Source organism: Carcharhinus amblyrhynchos, chromosome 15, assembly GCF_965287045.1.
Source record: "Carcharhinus amblyrhynchos chromosome 15, sCarAmb.v2.hapA, whole genome shotgun sequence".
Classification (NCBI taxonomy): domain Eukaryota; kingdom Metazoa; phylum Chordata; class Chondrichthyes; order Carcharhiniformes; family Carcharhinidae; genus Carcharhinus; species Carcharhinus amblyrhynchos.
In genome coordinates, this window is record NC_137338.1 from 20747685 (window position 1) to 20772576 (window position 24892).

The 24892-nt window shown below is 41.3% G+C and overlaps 1 protein-coding gene across 5 annotated transcripts in view; it reads right to left on the minus strand.

Moving 5' to 3' along the window:
- col8a1a (collagen, type VIII, alpha 1a) overlaps positions 1 to 24892 on the minus strand; it is a 154039-nt gene that overhangs the window by 62277 nt on the left and 66870 nt on the right. For 2 of the 5 annotated variants that reach the window (XM_080203553.1, XM_080203551.1), the window contains exon 2: positions 17809 to 17944. The gene's annotated coding sequence lies outside the window, so the exon portion shown is untranslated. Of the gene's footprint in view, positions 1 to 1666; positions 1796 to 2331; positions 2506 to 17808; positions 17945 to 24892 lie in introns of all 5 variants that reach the window. The other 3 variants (XM_080203549.1, XM_080203552.1, XM_080203550.1) reach the window with 3 other exon arrangements.

Consider the following 24892-nt stretch of genomic DNA (forward strand, 5'->3'; position numbering starts at 1 on the left):
ATTTGTCTTCTTCTGCCTTAAAGATATTCAAGGATTTGGCCTCAACTACCTTTTGAGAAAAAAGAATTCCAAAGTATCACCACACTCTGGGACAATTTTCTTTCCTCCTCATCTGTCTTAAATGGGCGACCCCTTCTGTTTAAACAGTGATCCCTAATTCTAGATTATCCCACATGAAAAAGCATTCTTTCCACATCAACCCTGTCAAGTCCCCTCAGGATCTTATGCGTTTCGGTTAAGTTGCCTCTTACTCTTCTAAACTCCAGCAGATACAAGCCTAAATAAGGAACCATGACTGTACACAGTACTCCAGGTGTATTCTCACCAATGCTCTATATAATGGAATCATAACCTCCTGACTCTTGTACTTAATTCTACTTGCAACAAACGATAACATTCTGTTAGATTTACTAATTACTTGCTGCATCGACTGACTAACCCTTTGCAACTCATGCATAAGGGCACCCAGATCCCTCTGCATCTCAGAGCTCTGCAATCACCATTCAGATAATATGCTTTGTCTTTTATTTGTCCTGCCAAAATGGACAACTTCACACTTTCACACATTATGCTCCATTTGCCAGATCTTTGTCCACTCATCTAACCTCTCTATATCCTTTTTTGCCTCCCCACGTTTCTTCACGACTTAGTTTCCTACCTATCTTTATGTCATCAGCAAATTTAGCAACCGTATCATCGATCCAAATCATTTATTATTTACCTGTTACATCAAAGGACTCTATTAAATTGGTTAAATATGATTTCCCTTCCACAGCGCCATGTTGACTCTGTCTGATTACCCTGAGTTTATCAAAATGCTCAGCTATAATATCTTTAGTAAGCCTTTTTAACATTTTCCCTAGAATTGACCTATAGTTTCCTACTTTCTATCTGCCTTTTTTGAATAATGGAGTTACCTTATCCGCTTTCCAATCTAATGAAACTTTCTTTGAATTTAGTGAATTTTGGAAAATTAAAACCAATATAAAATAAAACCATCTCATTAGCCACTTCTTTTAAACACCTAGAATGAAATCCATCAGGACCCAGGGACTTGTCAATTCAGAGTTCTAAGTATCACTTCCCTGGTTATTGGAGTTTTCTTGAGTTCCTCCCTTCCTTCCAATTACTGTCTTACAACTATTTCTAGGATGTTACTTGTATCCTGTATGGAGAAGATTGATATATCCTGCAATAAACATTTACAATGGAGCTTGTGTTGGATTTTAAAATGCAGAATTCTTTTAAAACTATTTCTAAACTAAATAACATTGAGACTGGAAAGGTTTCGTGGTCCACAATCAAACATTTGTGTTTTGTTCATAGTTGCTCTCTATATATCTCTTGTGAAAATACCTCCATGACTGAAAGGTAGGTCCACACCTTGAGAAAGCTGCCAAACAAACATCCATGATTTATGTTCTTTTTTCAAGTTTCCATTCCTTTCCTCCACTGCAACCCTTTAGTGTGATGGGATGTAATAATCATATCCCTCAACAATTTAGGTACAAAATGTCGGATTTTGCATCTGGTGAGAAGTATCAGATAAAACCTTTTGAAAACCACTATGTTTCTATTGGCTGTTGTCCAAGTGAATAATGTTTTCCACGTTGAGTTCGTTAAAGGTTCTCTAAGTTTTCTTTGTACTTTTGTCACTGATATTTACCATAAATGGGCTTACAGAATGTTCCTTTTGAAGTAAATTTCTAACCTGGCACTTCCAATATGCCACGATTGGCAGTAATGTTTAAAAGGGCATGCTTGTTCAGTTATAGGTTGTGGCCAGGTTAGAAACCTAAAACAAACAACAGAAGTTTGCATTATAAAAACCACCTTATTGGCCGTTAAGAAAAAGTGCATGAATCCAATACATTCCATAAAACATTATTGAGTGCTTTTAACCTCAAAACATGCTGTGTGCTACCAAACCATTAAATCTTGCATTTTCAAACGATGTGACATAAAGAAAACCCTTTTCAATTCAAAATAAACTCATGCCTTACATAGCTGATTGTAAGAAACCAGTTAACCATCATACAGCATTTATATTCCTTTATATTTGAGCACCAAATACAAACTGATCTGCCATTAACATAGTTTTGCAAAACAATCTCAAAAGTCATTTTTTCCAGTTGTCTGCCACCTCAGTATCTAGGTCAACCATCTTCAGTGTAGCAGCACACATATTAGAAATAGCAGATGAAGAAATACACACTGAATGCAATAAATCTAAAGCATGTGGCGCATTGTAGCTGTCCACAGTGATAACATTTACTGCCGTTTCCTTTGTTGCCGAGTTATTTAGACAGACATATCAAACACTGAGCTTACCCCCGCAAATCACTAAGAGCATCTGGGGACTTTGCAATGGGTTCTTTGTGTTCAAAGACAACTGGTATACATCATCCCAGCAGGCATGGGATTCTTTTGGTGGTTCTGTTGTGTTGGCTCAGTAACCTTATTTTTTTCTCACTCAACTCTGTTTTGTTGCGAATCTTTGGACATCTGTTGGTATTGAAGAAATAAATTGGCAAAGAATCCTTTTTGAAACTCAAAAGAACGTCACTCATACTACCCTTGAAAAGCGATCATAAAACACTTGTGGAGAGAAATTGAAATCAAACCTTGGACACTGGGAACACCAGTGTTTGAATATTGTCACGGGCAGTTTTATTAACACAATTAGTACATAAAAGCAAAAGACACAGGATGAGCTACTAGGCCCCTCAAGCATTCACCATTATTCAATTTCATTTTTTAGTAAACCTTCAAATCCACACAAGCATTGGCTGGAATGTTATGGCCATTCACACTGGCAGTATTTTCCCATCCCACTACAGTGAACCGGGAAATTTGGCTGCAGCGACAGCATGGCGTGAACAGCTGGCAAGTTTGCACCCATTGCTTTTTACCCTTTAGGGAGTAGTAGGACAAGTGGTGGAAGGATTCCTGAACTGATTATCAGTCCTTTGAAGCACGTTATGAACACTCCTTCCATGACCAGCATGTCTTGGCACTGGGCTCCAACCCGCAGCTTCTGCTCCTGCATCAGGGATGCTGCCATTGCATTGCAACACCTCAAATCATCAAGATCTTGGTTCTTCTAATCATGGCCTCAACTACACCCTTCTGCCTGATCTAATAATCCTTGACTCCCTTAGATTAAAAATCTGACTAACTCAGCCTTGAATACATATAATGACCAACCTCCGCTGCTGTTTGGTTAGAGAATCCCAATGGGTAATGATCCTCTGAGAGAAGAAATTCCTCCTCAAAGTCACTTTAAATAGGAGACCCTTTATTCTGAAACTGTGTCCCAAATTCTAGTTTTGTCCGAGAGGGGAAGCATCTTCTCTGTGATCACTCTGTTAAGGTTTCTCAGCATCTTATAAGTTTCATTAAGGTCATGCCTCAGTTTTTTAAATTCCCATGAGTCAAGGCCTTGTCTGCTCAAACTGTCCTCATAGGACCATTCCTTCATCCCAGGAATCAGCCTAGTCAATGGTTGCCAAATTGCCTTCACTGCAAGTGTGTGCCTCCTGAAATAAGAAGGCCAGAATTGTACACTGCACCCAAGAAGCAGTCTCACCTACAAACTTGCGGCATTATTTCTCTGCTTATGTATTAATGCTAACATTTTGTAATTCATGTACAAGGACATGTAGAACACTCTGCCTTGCAAGATTCTAAAATTTGTCTCCGCTGTAATTATATTTTTCTTTTCTATTCTTCATCCCAAAGTGGTTACCTCATAATTTCCCACTGCCTCGGGAAAGCAGCAGCATAATTAAGGACACCACGCACCCCAGACATACTCTCTTCTACCTTCTTCCAAAAGTCTGAGGTCATGTACCAACTGACTCAAGAACAGCTCCTTCCCTGATGCCATCAGACTTTTGAATGGACCTTCCTCGCATTAAATTGATCTTTCTCTACATCCTGGCTATGGTTGTAACACTACATTCTGTAGTCTCTCCTTTCCTTCTCTATGTATGGTATGCCTTGTCTGTATAACATGCAAGAAACAATACTTTTCACTGTATGCTAATACATGTGACAATAATAAATCAATTTTTCCACATTATACTTCATCTGACAATTTTTTTACCTAGTAACGTATCTATATCCCTTTGCAGACTCTTTAAGAAGGACAGACTTTTTTTCCCAAGCAGGAACATGATCCCTACTTACCTTCCCCCTACTGCTGTCAGGAGGTAGGATTTGCACACAAAGTGCCAGGTTGTTATGAGTTCATTCCTCAGGAGAGTAAAATTCAATTTTGGTAAGGGTGCAAATGGAGGCAATGGCCTAGTGGTATTATCACTTGACTATTATTCCAGCTAATGTTCTGGGGACCAGGATTCAAATCCCACCATGGCAGACGGTGGAATTTGAATTCAAATAAAAAATATCTGGAATCAAGAATCTACTGATGACCATGAAACCATTGTCAATTGTCGGAAAAACCCATCTGAATCACTAATGTCCTTTGGGGAAGGAAATCTGCCATCTTTGCCTGGTCTGACCTATATGTGACTCCAGAGCCACAGCAATGTGGTTGACTCTTAACTGCCCTCGTAGGGCAACTAGGGATGGCCAATAAAACGCTGGCCCAGCCAGCAATGCCCATGTCCCATGAATGAATTAAAAAAAAGGATGCCAGCATATTGGCAGTTGGGTTACACATTGAATATAAAGTACAGAAATAAACCCCTACCTTCCCAATCTTTCATTCCCATTTTAATCTTGCACCAAAGTAAAATTTTATCTCCCGAATCTCTAATCCCATCCCTCCAAATGAAAATAAAAATTGCGGAGAAAACTGGGATCAGAATAAAGGTCAATCTGAATACTTGTCAAACAATTGTCAAACCACCTAACCACAGATATACTGAGAGGTTCAGTAATGCTGCTGTGGAGTGCACATTGATTTTGTAAGATGGATTAGTGCAAGTTTGAAAAAATTGAGTTGCAATAATCATCTGGGTGTGGGAAAATTACATTCTGGAGAGACGACAAGATGCACAAGCCCCAAACATGATAGAGGAACAAAATGCACGGCAGAGATTTTGAACTCCAAGGCCCTGGATATCTCTAGGCCTTCCAGGATGCTTCAAGTGTTCAATGCTAGGAGACTCAGAATTGAGACTGAGGTGCTTATTGGCTGAGTATCGGTTGAAATAACCAGGGTGGTCCAGTGGGGCAAAGCCTTCATCCATTGTGAACAATCACATGAAGGATTCCCTGGAGGTATTTTTAACTTGACTTTGACAGAAAGAAGAAACGTGTGATGTGTTTGACGGGCAAGCATTCCACTGACAAGGTTAAAAAAGAACTCTGCACGCCAGAGGCTCTGATTTCCTCAGGGCTCAGAGCAAAAAAAAATGACATTTACCTAACCTATTTCACATCCTCCAGCTTTCTCAAAGCACTTTACAACAAATGTAATACTTTCCTGCAGAAACTGTTTTAACGTAAGGGGCATCAGACCAGCAAGGGTAATCTTGCGAAATAAGGCATACAGAGGGGTGTGGGGCCCAGCTGAGAGTCTGGGTTTCTAGCTTGGCGCCTCAAATATTATTTTAAACAAGTTTAAATTGGCTGTTTTTAACATAGGGCCACTGTCTTTTCACCCTCCTTCCAGACAGAAGTCATACTTATTTTCAACATTTGTTACAGAGGGGTGGGAAGGAAGTGGTGGAACTGGAACACCTCCTTGACATCAGCATTCCACCTGGAAACTTTAGCACGGGTTGTTTTTCCACAAAGGAGAGGCAAAACTCCAGGAAATGGCTAAAAGCTTTACGAGTGCCCCTGAGTGTGGCATCTTCGACTTTTGTTGCAGCAGGAGTGGAGCCAGTCCAAGGTTTGCACATATGCAGTTTACCAAGGCAGCTGGCCATTTAAATCACCACTGCCTCCACTGAAGTAAGATTCTTATAAGTCAGGAGAGTGAAATCTAGGGTGCATAGATTGGAACAAGTAAGAGGAAGCCCAAACCTGATAGATTCACATGGATAGCCTGGATACCCATTTGGATGTGGTTCTGGGACACTTTTGGGAGGAGTAACATGCTTGTGGAGAGATAAAGAACCCTTTGGGATGATTAACTGTGAACATGATTATTCCCTTTTTATGCACAAACACGTTGGAACTGTCAAGCTGTCAAAGAACTGTCTAGTTGTCAAAGACCTGTCAACGACTGTCCAGCCATAAATGAACTGTCGAAGAATTGTTCAGCTGTGAATGAACTGTCAACAAACTGCCCAACTGTCAAGGAACTATCAATAAGCAGAAAATGTCAAAGCTGTTAATGAACTATTACAAGGTACTAGGTGAGGTGGCATGTAAGGGATAAGGGCAAAGCATGATGGGAGGGGGACATGAATTAGCATTAAATTGGCACAGAATTTATAAAGGGTCATTGGATTGTGGGGGGTTTAGGGGATTGAGAGGCCACCAAATGTGGAAGGGGGAGGGGGCATAAGGTGGCAAGTGTTGAAATGGAAGGGGAATAAGGAATGCATGGTTGGCGCAGGCTTCTTTCGTTTTATTTTCTTTAGTTCAACAAAGTGCTTGATCACAGAAAGGAGGCCTTTTGTCCAGCCTGTCTCTATAGCTGGCAGCCTCTACATTCGTTCCGAGAACAGCAAACCCAACTTCTAATACAGCTCAGCCCCTAGAATGGAAATGTGACCTGTGAGAGGCCAATTTTGCTGAGCAGGGGTTTTTCCTGTCCCTGCATACCTAACCAAAATGCAAAAACCTGGGCCATTTTCTTTGCATCATGGCAAGTGTCCTACATGCTTCCAGAGTTGTGTCCAATATTAGAGTGGATGATTAGGACCCTCCCACTGAAAGCAGTGCCACAGTCTGGGTCTGAGGTAGTTTCCAATGGGGTAGCATTTAGATGTATTTTCAGAGTCTACACCCACAGCCTGCAAAGAGGTTTGAGAGAAGGCCAACTAGGCAAGGCATGAACGATGCTCCAAGAAGGACGATTAATGGAGATGGTGGCATTGTGGTAATGGGACTGTGCCAGCAATCCAGAGGCCCAGGTTAAGGTTCTGGGGCAGCTGGTGAAATTTGAGTTCAATGACTAAATCTGGAATTCAAAGTCATGGTGACCATGAAACTATTACTGATTATTATAAAAACCCATCTGGTTCACTCATGTCCTTTAGGGAAGGAAATTTGCCTTCCTTACCTAGTCTGGTCTACATGTGACTCCAGAGCCACAGTGATGTGATTGACTCTTAACTGCCCTTGGGCAACTAGGGATGGGTAAGAAATGCTGGCCTTGTTAATGACCCTCACATCCCATGAAAGAATTATAAAAAATGAACAATCCTACAAAATACAAGAAGATGAAGAAAAGTTATATAGTTTTGTTTAGAAATTATAAAGAAACAAATATTTGTAAGGGAAAGAAAAGTTGCTTAAGTGTGAGTAATAGGGTTTCACATTATACATGTAATGATCACAATGGTTATATGCTTAGGTAGGACTTTCAGTGAGCTGTCTCAATCGACTGCTCTCTTGATTGAAGACATCATGATCCCCATGAGATAAGTTTAAACTAGAAACATAAAATCCCTACAATACAGCAGGAGGCCATTCAGCCCATTGAGTCTGCACTGACAACAATTCCACCCAGTCCCCATCCACATAACTTGGGTTGATTTCATTGGAGCAGAGAAGACTGAGGGGCGACCTAATTGAAGTGTACAAGATTATGAGGGACATGGACAGACTGACTTAACATTCTTGAGGATAATTAAAGATTTCACAGTTGTTTTAAAGAAATTACAAATTTTCCTGACAGTACTGCCTGCTAATCCTCTAACCTACACATCACGGGACACTAAAGGGCAATTTAGCATAGCCAACCTAATCTAACCATCTTTGGGCTGTGGGAGGAAACTGGAGCACCCGGAGGAAACCCATGCAGACACGGGGAGAATGCACAAACTCCGCATAGACAGTGACCCAAGTTGGGAATCAAGCCCAGATTCCTGGCGCTGTGAAGCAGCAATGCTAATCACTGTGCCAATCAAATTTATTGAATGACCCACAAATGAAGAAATTACCAGCAAGATTTCACTTTTCATAACTTTTACATTAACACAAATCAGACCCACTGCAATTAGACACAAATTAATATGCAAATTATACTTCAAACAAAAGTAAATTTCCTTTTAAATAGTCAACAAAGATATGCCTTACACAACACAAGAGTTCCTTTTCAGCATGTGTGACAATATATAGTTACACAGTATTGCAAAATGATGTTCTTTATTCATGTAGGGTCAGCCACAAATCCTATAAACACCAGCGTTCATCTCCAAGTTTCATGGGTATGATTATCATCAGTAAGACACGCTTCTGTGTTGCTTCTCCCCCACAGATCATGACAGTTCTGATGGTGTAGCTTTCCAATGTTCCTTTTCAACTAACCAACAATAACAGCCCACTGCATGGTTTGGCCACTTCTTGGAAAACACTCAGCTCTTTAGCATTGCTGAGTTATTCACACGGTTTTCTAAATTTCAGAGCTTTTTTTTTAGGCTGCTCACACATTGTCTCCAGGATTCCTTCTCTCTTTCTCTGCCAAACAGGAGAATTGGCCACCTCCTAAGAGAGATTTGATTGCCTCCTATCCTCACAAAAATTTGGTGTGTTTCTCTTTCTGTCTCTGTCTGCTTTCTCATTGTGTTCAGACGCCAGCCCCTCTGCTTGTGGCTCTCCTTTGTGGCTGCAGTCCTCCTTGGCAGCTGCCAGCCACACAGCTTCTAGTCTTAACACAGCCAGAGTGCTGTGCGCAGTTCTGGTTGCCACATTATAGGAAGGACATGATTGCACTGTAGGGGGTGCACAGGAGGTTCACCAGGATGTTGCCTGGGATGGAACATTCAAGTTATGAAGAGAGATTGGGTAGGCTTGGATTGGAGCAGAGAAGACTGAGGGGGGACCTGATTGAAGTGTACAAGATTCTGAAGGACATGCACAGAGTGACTTAACATTCTTGAGGATAATTAAAGATTCCACAGTTGTTTTAAAAAAATTACAAATTTTCCTGACAGTACTGCCTTTGGGTGAAAGGTCATCAAAAAGGCAAAATGTTTTAATACATAAATCTTGAACATGACTATGAGAAATTTCTCAGTGAATTTGTAATAGAAGCTCCAGAAGCCATTAATGTTGGTAATACAGCTAATCATTGCTTTTGAGATTCACACAGTAAATGGGTCTCTCTAAATTGATTTTGTACAAAAGAACCAAGAACCATGTGATGATGCAATATTTTCCCCTCTGAGTTGAATTTTATTTATATATTTATGGAACAAAACATTTCCTACTTAGATATGAAAGTGGATTGAAAGTGGGTGCTTGAATAAGCTATATGCATGAAGGCCTGTGGTAAGCTCGAAGTATCAGGTAGCCCTGAGGCTGCTGATTATATTGATGTTGTTAGAAGTCTGACAACAGCAGGTTGTGGTTGACAACACGAGGTTACCCAGTCCAACACCGGCATCTCCACATCATGACTATATTGATGTTCACATAGTTAGCAAGTGACTCTATCTACACTTCCTGCTGCTCAGGCAAAGCATCCAGCATAATTAAGGACACTAAGCTTTCCAGACATTCTCTCCTCCACCTTCTTGTGTCAGGAAAAAGATACAAAAGCCTGAGGATACATACCAACCGACTTAAGAACAGCTTCTTCTCTGCTGCCATCAGACTTTTGAATGGACCTCCACTGCATTAAGTTGATCTTTCTCTACACCCTAGCTATGACTGTAACACCACATTCTGCACTCTCTCGTTTCCATCTCTATCAATGGTATGCTTTTCCTGTACAGAAACAATATTTTTCACTGTATACTAATACATGTGACAATAATAAACCAACTCAAACTCAAATGCGGTAAAAAATCGCCTACTTAATTATGTCTTTTAGCTTTGACAAAGGGTCGTCTGAATTCAAATGTCAGCTCTTTTCTCTCCTTACAGATGCTGCCAGTCCTGCTGAGATTTTCCAGCATTTTCTCTTTTGGTTTCAGATTCCAGCATCTGCAGTGATTGCTTTTATAAAGAATTTCCATAAGCCCTTCTTGCTGGAAAGGCTCTCAGTGAGTGCCTGGAAGAATCCTGTGGCATAACATTTAAGAGCAATGGTGGCCATTTTGACAGGTAATGCAATTTAGATGGTGGACTTGTCTCTGTAGATCATTCTTTGATTAAGAGGCACATATGGATCATAGTCCATCTACCTATAGTTCATAGGATATTCTAATGTCATTTCTACAACACTTGGGTCCAGCAATTAAAACAGTCAGATCCCGACCCATGTGTCCAAGGTTAATACCTGGTTAGGTTTTGAATGATGTTAATATGAATATAAATGATGTTGCTGTTAATATGAAATGATTCAAGAAATCTTTTATCTAGAGGAAAACCAACTAGATATCCTTGTTACCAAATATGCGTTCAGTTTGCTTTCACGCAAGGAGCACTCCCTATGCTAGCAGTAACTTTGAGTTATGCATTTTTGACAGTTGTAGGAGTAAGGACTGTAAACCCTTCTGCAATGTATTTGACAGACATTTTTTTTTGGTCCAAACTGCAAAGATTTGAACTGAGCTATTCAGAACAATTGGATGAAATTTAATGTCCCCCCCGCACCCCGCCCCCCACACTCCACTTTCTGGTGTTGAGTTTGGAGGCAGGGGGCACATAGTTGGATAGGAGGTTGCCAGATAGGGACCTGTCATCACCTCCTCATGATTAAGTTTAGGCCATAAAAGTTCAAAGATGTCTTCCCTGCCTAGATACTAATTTAAGTGGGTAATTAATGCTTCCTTAAGGAACTCATCCCATCATCCTGATTAAGCATTGGGGGTTGGATTACTGAGGCCATTCTTTGCTCTTGCCTCCAACTCCCTCACTACCACCTGGTTCCCCCCCCCCCCCTCATCCCTCACCCACTCCTCACTCACCTTTGGCCTTAGGTTCCTCATTGATCCTGGGCCTCTGGTGGCTGTATTGCTTGCTACTGCCAGCACTCCCAGAGGCCTGGATCCGAGGGCATGGTCTCAAAATAAACCCTTTAGAACCAAGATGAGGAGGAGTTTCTTCAGCCAGAGGGTGGTAAATCATTGCCACAGAAGGCTGTGGAGGCCAAGTCATTGAGTATATTTAAGACAGAGATAGATAGGTTCTTGCTTGGTAAGGGGATCAAAGATTACGGGGAAAAGGTGGGAGAATGGGGTGAGAAATTTAGCAGCTGTGACTGAGTGGTGGAGCAGACTTGATGGGCCAAATGGCCTAATTTGGCTCCTATCTTACCTTATGGCTATGATAGAATGGAGGATAATGGCCCTCCAATGCCCAGAAGTTCTTGGAGGCTGGGATTTCCCACCCTGAGGTTCTTAATGTCGGGAAGACTCTATACTGGCACCTCACCGTGGGCTTTCCCCTATTGAAGCAATAAGAGGGTCTGCCTGGCTTCCCATCTGGAAAGCCAAACCCGGTGGCCTTGATTCAATCCTGCCCATTGACCCTGCTCAAAATAATAGGTTTGAGCAGAAACGGTAATGAAGTCTGTAAGTGCATCAAAGCATAATACTCAAAAAGACCACTGATTTTCAGAGTTCCTAATGCAACCACCTCCTTGGAAAGGAATGATGAGGAGTACAATAATGCATTTGTCATTGTGTATAATGAAGATTTGCTCTGAATGCCAATGAACTGGAAGATTGACTCCAAACTCCTTCCTTGTCAATGTTTAATCTCTATGGAGAACAGTCTAGAGTTGAATAACCTCATTCACATTGTAAAAGGACAAGCCTTGATTTTCAACCTTTCAAAATGAGTTGGACCTTAATCATCAGACTGTTAGATCAAGCATCAGTCACATATTTTCTTAAAAAAACTCTCAGGCTCCCACAAACACCAAGCCCTCATAGTTAGAGAATTCAGGACTCATTAAGAGTCTGAAATTTAATCCCTGTGCATCCTTTAGGATTGTTTCTGCTTTACAGACTGCCACTGTTGAATCAAAATTAAAAAGGTGCTTCAGAAAAATCTGTGGGCTCAGCTTGCCCTCCGAGGCCTCAGTAATCTTTGTTTCGACTTGAAGCGTGTAATTGAACAAAAGGCCAACTCCCTATTGGCAAGGTGCGTTCTGTGCATCATGATCTGACCAATTAATCATCTACAGCTAACTGTTACATACATCATCCAATGACTATTTGCAGGTCACACAAAAATAGGTAGGAAAGTAAATGATAAAAGAGGACACAAGGGAGGAAGGGATTCCCTGTTCTCCCCACAGTCTGTTTCTCATGGCAGGAGGGGGCAAAATTTTGGCAGGTGGAGCGATCACATCCTATTGATACAACAGGACCAATTCATTCTCGTCCGCTTTAATATCAGTTTTGCTGCCTCTGCTGGATGCACCTAAGTGTGTGTGCGATCCAACCTCTCATCCTAGTCTAATTTTTGTGTTTAATGCAAGATGTTTACATGACAAGATGCTTTTATATTTGGGGCTGTGACAGAGTATGACATGTGCATACATCATACTCTTGTATCTTTCATTGTTAAAAAAAATCCTAGAAGAATTGGAAATGCAACAAAAAGTAATTCTGCCATTGGGAAAGGGGAGTTAAATTTAGCAATGGAATATATGTAGTTGGGGCACTGATCTTGCTCTGTCTTGTGACTCAAAGTCCAGATTTAAGATGCCTGCATCATTCCCAAATCATGGCCAGATATTTCTTGTTTATCCTATTTTCCTCTTACTTTGCTGTGGTTTTTTTTGTATTTTCTATGTTGCACCCAAATACATGAGAAAAATATAAAACAAGTGAAGAAAGCACTGAGTCGAGCACAAGCTTCAGCCCTGTTGTATCAACTTAACATTATTTTAATGTTGCAGCATTTCCTTGAAGCTTTTCCCTGTCTGATTGATGATCTATAACTTTTCTTTTTTCAGGTATTATTTCCTAATAGTGCATTGGCAACTCGTAGAATCATAGAAACCCGACAGTACAGAAAGAGGACATTCGGCCCATTGAGTCTGCACTGACCACAATCCCACCCAGGCCCTACCCCCATATTCCTACATATTTACCCCACTATTTCTTCGAACCTATCCATCTCAGGACACTAATGGCAATTTTTAGCATGGCCAATCAACCTAATCTGCACATCTTTGGACTGGGGGAGGAAACCGGAGCACCCGGAGGAAACCCACACAGACATGAGGAGAATGTGCAAACTCCACACAGACAGTGACCCAAGCCGGGAATCGAACCCAAGTCCTTGGGGCTGTGAAGTAGCAGTGCTAACCACTGTGCTACTGTGCCGCCCCAATTATGGTCTCCTATTCCATTGGTCCATGATTATACTTGGCAAAATATTGCAGTAGTTTGCCAATGTTTTCTGTAGTATGGCCGACCAAAAGCACTCAGTCTTACCATGTCATAAGATGTACTGGAAGGATTAACAGGCCACATTATGAATATGCTTTCCATAGCCATCAAGTCTTGAAGGTCTTATGAGGAAAGGCTGAGGGACTTGAGGTTATTTTCGTTAGAGAGAAGAAGGTTAAGAGGTGACCTAATTGAGGCATACAAGATGATCATAGAGTTAGATAGGGTGGACAGTGAGAGCCTTTTACCTCGGATGATGATGGCTAACACAAGGGGACGTAGCTTTAAATTAAGGGGTGGTAATAATAGGACGGATGTCAGAGGTAGGTTCTTTACTCAGAGGGTAGTAAGGGCGTGGAATGCCCTGCCTGCAGCAGTTGTGAACTTGCCAACTTTAAGGGCGTTCAAATGGTCAGTGGATAGGCATATGGATAACATTGGAATAGTTTAGGTTAGAGGGTCATTAGATTTGTTCCACTGGTCGGCGCAACATCGAGGGCCGAAGGGCCTGTACTGCGCTGTAATGTTCTATGTTCTAAGTCCTAAATTTCTAGTCCAGCGGTTGGGACACCTGTATGGCATTATAAGACTTCCTCGCTCTGTCATGACAAGTCCGAAAAAAGAAAACTTTTTCCGAACAGCTCTCATCTCCCTGAGGCGGCTTCAGGCTAATCCACATTCAACAACCAGCGCTGAAAACTCTGCTCACATTTTAACAGCTGTGACAATTTCCACAATGGCAGCTGAGACAATCCATCACATTCTAAGGCAGTCAAGGATATTCTAAATAGAATAACCCACAACATTCTGAAAAGGAGATTATTTGCCCTATGTCCCAGTGTTGATGGCCCGTTTAAATAAATCCATCACCTGGATCTACATCTTCACCAAAATCTAACCAGCTATTCCTTGGGCCGTACCCTTTCTGTGTACCAACTCTTGCTGAAATCTATCCGTTCCTGGGAAATATTGTTTATGGGCAAACAGACTGACAAACAAGTGTGAAAACATCACCTCTTCAGTTACAAAGGTGATAAAACCAGCTATTGTGACTAATTGCAAAATTATTAAAAATATGATCACATTGAGATTGTGATAATATTTACAGCGATGATAACATTGTGATAACTGTTCCCATGGCAAACTGCTGAACTCTGAGATTTTCTTCAACGCGGTGACACAGTGATTAACACTGTTGCCTCACAGTGCCAGGGACCCGGTTTCAATTCCAGCCTCAGGTCACTGTCTGTGTGGGGTTTGCACAATTCTCCCCATGTCTGTGTGGGTTTCTTCCAGGTGCTCCGGTTTCCTTCCACACTCCAAAGATGTGCAGGATGATTGGCCAGGCTAAATTGACCCTAATGTCAGGGGGATTAGCAAATTAAATATGTGGGGTTACAGGAATTGGGCCTGGGTGGGATTATGGTCAGTGCAGACTCGATTGGCCGAATGGCCTTCTTCTGCACTGTAGGGACTCTGATTCTATTTCACAACTTCTCTCGACCTTCAGAAGAATTTTAAAAGCCATTAACAATTACTGCCATCTGTAGATTAAATCCATCCATTTCCTGTCCATTTTCTGTTGCTGCCATCACACACAAACAAGGTTAGACCTTTCTGATAGTACATCGTAATATTACCAATTGTGAGATGGAAAGATGAAACATTCCGTAGCAATCCAGACTAAAACCTTCGCTTCAAAGTATCACTAAAATAAGATCAGATTCATGAAGGTAATATGAATTCTCGAGAGAGATGGTATTCTGTCTTAGACTTGAAATGGCTCCCTCAGCTCAGTTTGACTCTCCTTTTGATTTTCTTTGCTATTTGTGAAAGAAACCTCCTCCTGTTCACACTATTTCCCAATGACCCACATGAAGTCTTGTACTCAACTATGAGCTATAAGTCAGTATTTTAACCCTTTATTTTATGAGTTGTGCAATTATACATCGGCAAAACTTTGAAGCAAAGCCTTGAATCTGGATTGCTCCAGAATGTTTCACCTTTCTATCTCACAATTGTTAATATTGCGATGTACTATCAGAAAGGTCTAGCCCTTGTTTGTATGCGTCTGTGTCTGTCTGCTTGTGTGTGAGGGCAGAATTTTACGAAGGTGATAAGTCTTGCCTGTCAACTAGAGAGATGGTGAGAGCCCTGAGTTGCCTCTTTTCAGAAAGACCTTCTACTTAAAGTACCAATCACCTCCACCACTCCCTCACACCCTATCAATAGGTAAATATGGACCCTACGTTGCTCTCTTAAGGTCCACAATCAACTGTGTGGCCAAAAGATGGCTGGGACCTTCCTTCCATGGACTTCATTAAGGAAGTGGCACAAAGATTGCATGGTCCCCGCTGCCACCCTCCTATCCAAAAAAGCTCCCCTGCCAACGAACATGCCACTATGGGGGGTGGAGGGACAGTAAATTCCACCCCCTGTGTGTGGCATGCTGCCACTAGAGGGTGTTGTGTTGTGGTTGATCTTTCGCTGTTCATTCAGTGTTCTGGGATGGATTACAGATCAAAACAGCAATATCAGGATAATATTTCCTCCTTGTGTTTTGTGTAATATGCTCTGGGTTTTTTTCCCACAGGTGAAGACATGCAGGTTAGGTGGATTGCCCCTCAATGTGTGTGATGGACCAGTCTTGCTGCTCCACAAGATGGTTAGAATAGATGTTGCCAGTCTCATGTGAGGCTGATGTAAATCCTGAGTGGAACAGGCCCAGCACATCAATGCTACACAAATTTTGGCAGCAATATTGTGCATAAATAGCTAGTTAGCCTTCATCAATACCTTACACCTACTTAATGCAGATGTTCATGATGCCTGCATATTGTCCCAAAGCCATCTGGTGCTGACATTTCAAGCCTTCTTTAAACTTGAGAAATAGCCCTGTGAAATTAATCCCTCTTGCCCCTGTTTTCGCTTGAAACTGGATCCAACAAGTAGCAATTTGCCCCCATAAGGTCTTCATCCTTTTTGCTGAAGTATCCGTCGTTGTGAGAAAAATAAGATTTGCTACATTACATCAGTGACCATACTTCAAAACTATTTCATTATTGGAAATGTGCTTTGGGATGTCCTGAGACAATATAGTTCGCTATGGAAATGCACATCCTTCCTTTATTTGTCAATTACAATACAGTATGCAGCCAAATCCTTTCTAGTCCTTTGTAAACAATCCAGGGGTAGCACAGTGGTACAGTGGTAAGCACTGCTGCCTCACAGTGCCAGGGAAAGACGTGCTGGTTCGTCTTTAGTATGGCATTGGCCATGCTGAATTCTCCCTCAGTGTACCCGAACAGGTGCCAGAGTATGGCAACTAGGAGATTTTCAGAGTAACTTCATTGCAGTGTTAATGTAAACCTACTTGTGACACTAATAAATAAACTTTAAAACATATGCTACTCTTTCAATAACTCATTCACAGTCTGGCACCACCTGCCTAACAGAGAGAAGTGAAAATAAAAATCTGCTTTAAAAGTAAAAAAGCTACATTGCAAAGAATTCTAGAAACCTGGCACTGAGTGTAACATGATAAATTTTGATTGTTTTGAACATCATTAGAGGAACTCAATTAATTTATTGTCTTTTGATTCACTGCCTATCATCTATAATGCAATTCCTTCTAGATGCTTAAGATCGTAGGTTTAGAAGATGTTGTCTCAGGAGTCTTGGTGACTTAAAACGTGTTCAATATGCAATGACCTAGCCATAATGCAGATATCGAGAATAGTACATTCACCCAGTGATATATAAGATGGCCAGCTATTGTTACGAGAACAAGATCTTAAAATTGCCTTTTCATTGGACAAAATTAGGAGACTCATTTTCAAACAAATAGGTGATTAGAATATTTGACCACAACTGACCATTGAGACAGTATTTTGAAATTGAATTGGGGCTAAGTATTTGAAAAAGACTATAAAAGTACAGGTGAAATGGGGTTGAAGTGAAATGAAGAGTCCATTTGAGGAGCTAGCACCAATACAGATGGGCCAAGTGACCTCTTTCTGTGTTCTAGTTTATATATGTGTCAAATATATTGAATTACATTGCAAGGACTTTCATGATACCTAACATGTGCTTAATTCGACTTAAAGTGTTCCCAAGTTTTCTTATCTGATTGTAATAGCCGTAGAAATGTTTCCAGCATTTGATTTATCGAGATATGTGCAGCGGAACACTTAATCTGCTCTTCAGACGAAGTCCCTTTTCTTCTTTCAAGTTTAATTTTCTGCTGACTTTTCCTTTCTACATTCTTCATATCTCACATACTCAGGAATTCTTTACCCTGCAATGTGCTCCTTGCAGAGTGGTTTAAACTATGTCCTATAGCCAAATTTAAAGTTCTTCTACTTACCTTCTTAGAATCTAATGGGATTTCCTCCACTAGTTTGTTTGGGCCTGTGCAACTAGAGATGAACTGTAGAGTTTATATTCAAGTCCAGTGATCCAAATTTGTTGTTTCTGGTGATATTAATGTCAGATTGACAGGTCTGAAAAATAAAGATGAATCAATGTTCAGGTTAGACTCATTGGGAATGTGTTAAAGTCACATTTAAAGCCAGACTCAAAGACCAGACATCTCGTACTAATGTCCAATAATTTTGCAGTCATCTCATAGCACAAATTTTGTGCTTTTAAGACTGACATGGATAGCTTTATTCCCCTAATTGATTGTAGAACATAGGAACAGGAGTAAAGGCCTGCTGGTAAGGTGCACTGGCCATGCAAAATTCTCCCTCAGTTACTGAAGTTGCACCGGAGAGGGGATTTTCACAATAACTTCACTGCAGTGTTAACGTAAGCCTACTTGTGACACTAATAAATAAGCTCAAAACTAATTCAATCTCTTACATACCTCATATTGAGTTGATCTTTCTCTACACACTCGCTATGATTGTAACACTCCATTCTGCACTCTCTCCTTTCTTTCTCTATGGCTTTCTCTGTATAGTGCGTAAAAAGCAATACTTTTCACTTTATGCTAATAAATAGTGAGTCAAAACAAATTAAATCCAAACCTGCTTACAATTTCCAGTGTTTTCTGTTTTTATCTTTTATCCATTTGACGTCTCACTCTCTCCTCACCAGCGAAAGGAATTTTTGATACCACGCTCATAGTTGCTGTCAGCAGGGCACAGAATATTTCACTCGATTCTTTACTCGAGAAGTAAGTGAAAGTTATCTAACTTCAAGGCCCTTAGGGGTGAAACGCTCTTCATGACGAATGTTTTTTTTTACCATGACAAATTGCTGGAATGCATGACTTTGAAATGTACAGTTCATTTTGCTACTGGGCCATTAATTAGAGAACAAAACAGACCTTCTCCTGTTTCTCATTAGAAGAGGAATTTTATCTCACTGGTGTAATCATACCATGGATGATCCATACTTAGTTTAAAACTTGCGTTTCTCTGCTGCTTATTTGCTGTTGCACTGAAGAGGTAAAGCAGTTGTAAATTCATAATTAATTTCAAATTAAATCCCCAGATTTAACTCGGAAGTCAAGTCCTGTGTACCAGTGGTACTGTAGTTAGCACTGCTGCCTCACAGCTCATAAGAACATAAGAACATAAGAAATAGGAGCAGGAGTAGGCCATCTAGCCCTTCGAGCCTGCCCCGCCATTCAATAAGATCATGGCTGATCTGTTGTGGCTCAGTTCCACATTCCCGCCCTCTCCCCATAACCCTTAATCCCCTCTCTTATCAAAAACCCATCAACCCGCGTCTTAAAAATATTTAGCGAGGCAGCCTCCACCACTTCAACGGGCAGAGAATTCCAGAGATTCACCACCCTTTGAGTGAAGAAGTTCCTCCTCAACTCCGTTCTAAACCGCCGCCCCCCCTTTATCTTGAGGCTGTGTCCCCTAGTCCTATTATCCTTTCTGAGCGGGAAGAGTCTCTCCACCTCTATCCTATCCATCCCATTCATCATCTTATACGTCTCAATGAGATCTCCCCTCATTCTTCTAAACTCTAACGAGTACAAGCCTAGTTTATTCAGCCTCTCCTCATAGCTCAACCCCCTCAACTCCGGCATCAGCCTAGTAAACCTCCTCTGCACTCCCTCCAAGGCCAAAAGACCTGGATTCGATTCTGGCCGTGGGTCACTGTCTGTGTGGAGTTTGTATATTCTCCCCGTGTGTTTCCTCTGGGTGCTCCAGTTTCCTCCCACAGTCTAAAGATATGTGGGCTAGTTTGATTAGCCATGCTCAAATTGCACCTTAGCGTCAAGGTGATTAGTAGGCTAAGTACACGGGATTACAGAAAAAGGATCCTGAATGGGATTGTTGTTGGTGTAAATTTGATAGATCGAATGGCCTCCTTCTGCACTGGAAGTATTCTATGATTCTCTGTACATTTTGGACAGGAGACAGGCCATTTGTGAGGATACAGTGGCCTTATTCTTGTGAGGTTAAAGGCGATGCAGCCATGGGACAATTCAGTCAGCCTATCTGCATTGAGTGTGTGATTTCTAGTAGGGGTCACAATGCAAGAGAGCTGATGCTGAAATCCCCTTATTTTAAAAACACATCTTCAGTCGGTCTCACACAATGCAGCTTTTCTGCTGGGGTTCAGACACTGGGTGGGATTTCATTATTTTCAGCTAAAATGGTGTATTGATGAAGATGTCCTCATCCATGATTTTCATTTTAATTAGGGCCCTTCCTTTTTATCTGAGTATCATAGTTTCATAGAAACCCTACAGTGCCAAAGAGGCCATTCAGCCCATCGAGTCTGCACCAGCTCTCTGACAGAGTATCTTACTTTGCTCCTCCCTATCTCCATAAACCCCACCCATTTGCCATGGTTAATCCATCTAGCCAACACATCTTGGGACATTAAAGGGCCATTTAGCACAGCCAACCCATCTAACCTGCGTATATTTGGAGTGTGGGAGGAAACTCATGCAGCCACAGGGAGAACACGCAAACTCCACACAGACACAGTCACCCAAGACCAGAATCAAATCCGGGTCCCTGGAGCTGTGAGGCAGCAGTGCTAACCACTGTGCCACCGTGCTGCTTCGGACTTTCCCCAAGAGAAAAAGCTATTAGTTAGAGTTACAATGGGATTTGGCATGAAAGTTGAGGTAAAAACCAACCGGGTTTTAAAGTCCTGAATGTGGCACTCCTATTGGGATAGCAGAGGGAAAATCAGGCCTTGATTTCCTTCCTTCATCAGTCGCAAATTCTGATTCAAACTTTGTTACTCTGTAACACACTTAAACTATTTTCAGGATACAACAAATGGAGTTTGATTTCCAATAATGGGGTGAAAGGCAGCTGAGTGAATGGTCAGGCTCTGAGGGAATGGTCACAGGGAGATTCAGCCAATTTTAATAACTAGGCCTCATTTTTATACCGTGTGTCCAAACTTGACTGAATTGGCTGCCCGACTGTTTAAAAATCCGGCAGCTTAAAGGTTACTGCTGGAATTCAAGAAAATGGTCCCCAACACAAGGCTAGTAGATTGGAGTGCATGGAAGAACGGGAGGACAGGGGAAATTCAAGGCTCCCTCGTGAAGAACAGGAGGAACTCTCCAACTCTCCCTGGTCCTAAAGAAAACCACAGTGTTTGTTTTCTTTAATTTCAGACTCTGGATCACTTGAATTGAGTCCCTTTCATCCATCAGTCCTGTCCTCACTGTCCAACATTGGATCCTGGTCCAGGATCATCTCAGTTTTAACATTCCTATTCTTGTTTACAAACCTCTCCGTGGTCTCCCCCAGCACCTCCCTCCCTGTTTCTATAATCTTCTCCAACCCCACAAATCTTTGTAATATCAGCACTCATCAAATTCTTGTGAATGGCTTTGATTTAGCTTCCTCCACTATTGGTGGCTGTCCTTTAGCTACCAAGGCCCTGTGGTTCTGGAATCCACTCCCTAAATCTTCTCTACTTCTCTCTCTCCCTTTAAGATTTTCATTAAGATCTCCCTTTCCTAGGATCTCCTTTCATGGACCTTGTGTCAACTTTTGTTTTGAAGTTCCTTTGAATGTTTTATTACTTATAAAAATGCAAGATGCTACTGTTGGACCTGGGGCCCAGCATTGGCAGGGTAGCCACCCTGTTATCCTACTCATAAAAATAACAATCAGGCATCATTAATGTCAAAGCCTAAGCTGCTTACTTATTAAAGGGTCTCACCTGTCTTGAGTGGATATCCTTCCTGTCTACAATTTAAAATGAAAGGTTGAGGGTTAGTCCAATTTTGTTTAAAGTGATAGCAAGATTGGACTGTTTCTCTTGATTTTCCCATCTCCTTTTGTAAGGTGAGGTCATGGAGTAGTAGGGGGACGGATGGGGAACAGACAACATTCACATTTCAAAGATGGGTCCTTTAGGAGGGAAACCAGGAAACAATCCTTCACCCAAAAGGTGGCGGACATCTTGAATTCTCTCCCCAGTTGGATGCTGGGACATCTGTCAAGATGGCAAGTGTTATGTTCAATAAGGATCTCATCTGATCAGAAGCTAGGAGGGTAATTGGAGTTTTATCAATGTACATGATTTAATTGAACACCATAGCAGCATAGAAGCTGAAACAAGGACTTGCATTTATAAAGTGCTTTATATAGACTACTGGATGGCCAAAGAACTTTACTACAATTTAAGTTGAGTTTTGAAGTGTAGCCATTGTTTTAAACATTGCACCAAAGCATGCTTAACAAACTCCCGCAAACAGCAATGTAGTAATGGCCAGTTCATCTGTTTATTTGTGACAGTGACTGAAGAATAAACATTGACCAAGACACTGGGGATAAGTCTCCCCTCTTCTTTGAAACGTTTTACATCCACCCGAACAAGCAGATGGGGCTTCGGTTCAATCAGATCTGAAAGGCAGCACCTCTGACTGTGCAGCACTCCCTCAGTATTACGCTGGAGTGCTAGCCTTGATTTTGTTTTGTTCTCAAACTGTTGAGTGGGGCTGGAACCTTGTGTCCCAGAGGTGAGAGTGCTATTAACTATGCAATGGCTGAAAGCCCTACTCCTGTGACTAAAACTACTGATAGAGGTTGAGGGGCGACCTGATAGAAGTCTACAAGATTAAGGGGAGCATGGACAGAATGGATGGTCAGAAGCTTTCTGCCTGGGTGGAAGAGTCAATTACTAGGAGGCATAGGTTTAAGGCGCGAGGGTCAAAGTTTAAAGGAGATGTACGAGGCAGAGTTTTTTTTTTACAGAGGGTGGTGGATGCCTGGAACTTGCTATTGGGGGAGGTAGTGGAAGCAGACACAATAGTGAGTTTTATGGGGCATCTGGACAAATACATGAATAGAATGGGAACAGAGGGATATGGTCCCTGGAAGGGTAGGGAGTTTTAGTTCAGTCAGACAGCATGGTTGGTGCAGGCTTGGAGGGCTGAAGGGCCTGTTCCTGTGCTGTAATTTTCTTTGTTCTTTTCTTTCTGTTAGTACTCTTTGTATTCTGAAGAAATGGGAACCAAACAACAACCAAACAAGACACATGGTTACAACTGGCCTACAAATTAAAGTATATCAGGGTTTCTCATATTTCAATAAAGTTTAATAAGTTGGTCAGTGGAATTAAATCCTTACCCTAACACTGCAAACTGATTGAGCTGACTAACTTCAAGCTATGAATGGCACATTCTTTCCTTTAGCTCATTACTCAAATTGGTGATAGCTTTGCAAACACAAAGGCAGCTCACAACTTTCTGATCAAATATATGAACAGACACTCAAACAGTCAAAGCTAAAATGGGCCATCCAAGACTGAAATGAGTTTTGGAACATTCACAGATTTTTTTTCAGATAACTCCCATCACTTTCTTAAAGGAATAAAACCAAAGCTCTGGAAGGAACAAGCACTATTTTCCAAAAAGTTATTGCCCTGTTTCCTTGATTTTTTAATATAAAAGTTGTATTATGTGAACAGACAAGAAAATTGTGGGCAAATAGACAGCAATTCCTCCAGATATTTTAGATAGGAATAAGTCTCCAAGGTGACAGGTAACAAGCTGCCAGAGATAGTAGTAGAGACGGGTTCAATTTTGTTTTTTAAAAAGCGTTTAGATAGTTATATGGGTAAAATGGCTATCGAGGGATATGGGCCAAACAGGGGCAATTGGGACTAGGTTAAAAAAGGCTGGCATGGACAAGTTAGGCTAAAGGGCCTGTTTCCATGATGTAAATCTCTATAACTGTAAGAGATGGTCTGGGTGGTGTCTTAAGTTAGATGGCATTTAACATAAATCACACTTCTATTTATCAAACAATTTACAAATACAAAAATACATTTTACACTTTCAAAATGCCATCTCACAATAGTAAATTATCAAGATAACACCCAATATAACGGTATTAACAATAAACACACCATTTTAAATATAGAAGAACAAACAACATAGCACAGTAACAAACAGCCAGTATGCATTGCGAGTTATCCACAACCAGCCTTCCAAGGTTGCCACCAACTCACAACAACTCTAAACCAACAAGTGATAATATAAACAGTACTGATAGCTAATGCTGTCCTTTAACCAATAACAAACTACTTCCTTACAATAAGAAAGGGTTTGTTGTAAGTTATCTACAAGTTGCCAGGGCATTGCTCTCTATATTTTCCCCTTCTGTGAGTTCTGCTCTCAGGACTGCACATAAATCATCACCTTGGTAGGGGAGCTGAAACTCATGCAAAGGATGGCTGCAGAATGTCTTTATATTACCACTTAAGTTGCTTGTTGATACTCACTAAGAACAGTAGTGGCTAGCACTTGACATCTCCTAAACCAAACTCTTTAGGAGTAAGCTAAACATTGCAGAGGATTTTGAGTGCTACTTCAAGGTACATCACCTTTTACTGATCACTTGTCACTGGATGTTTGAAAAGGTCTTTTGATGGACATCAAAAGACTTGTCAAGGCTTCACCAAAACTGAATCAACATTTATTTCAGAAATTCCTTGATGACTTTGGCAAATAAAGGTAAATGGTGCTTCTCTACTGTAACAAGAATGTAGAAAATAGGAGCAGGAGTAGGTCATTTAGCCCTTCGAGTCTGTTCTGCCACTCAATGGGATTATGGTTTACCCTTTGCCTCAACTGCACCTCTCCACACCATCTCTGTGTCCCATAATTTCCTGAGGATATAAAAATCTATTGAACATCCACAACCATCTAGGTAGAGAACTTCAAAGTCTCACAACCCTTTCAGTAAAGAAAACTGTCCTCGTTTCAGTCCTAATTTGAGACTTCATGGGGGCGATTTTCCCAAAAAATTCTAAGTGCTGCACTTGTGTGAAAACTAGGGTAGCTCCCGCTGATTGTTACAGCAGGAATTTCAGAATGAATCTCCCACATGCTGAGCACTTCTGAATGCCCTAACATGATTCACTCTGAAAATCAGGGTCGGGGCCTATTCCCGCTGGAGAGGCCAGCAGCATACCACTGAGCGAGCCATCGCACATGCACTGTT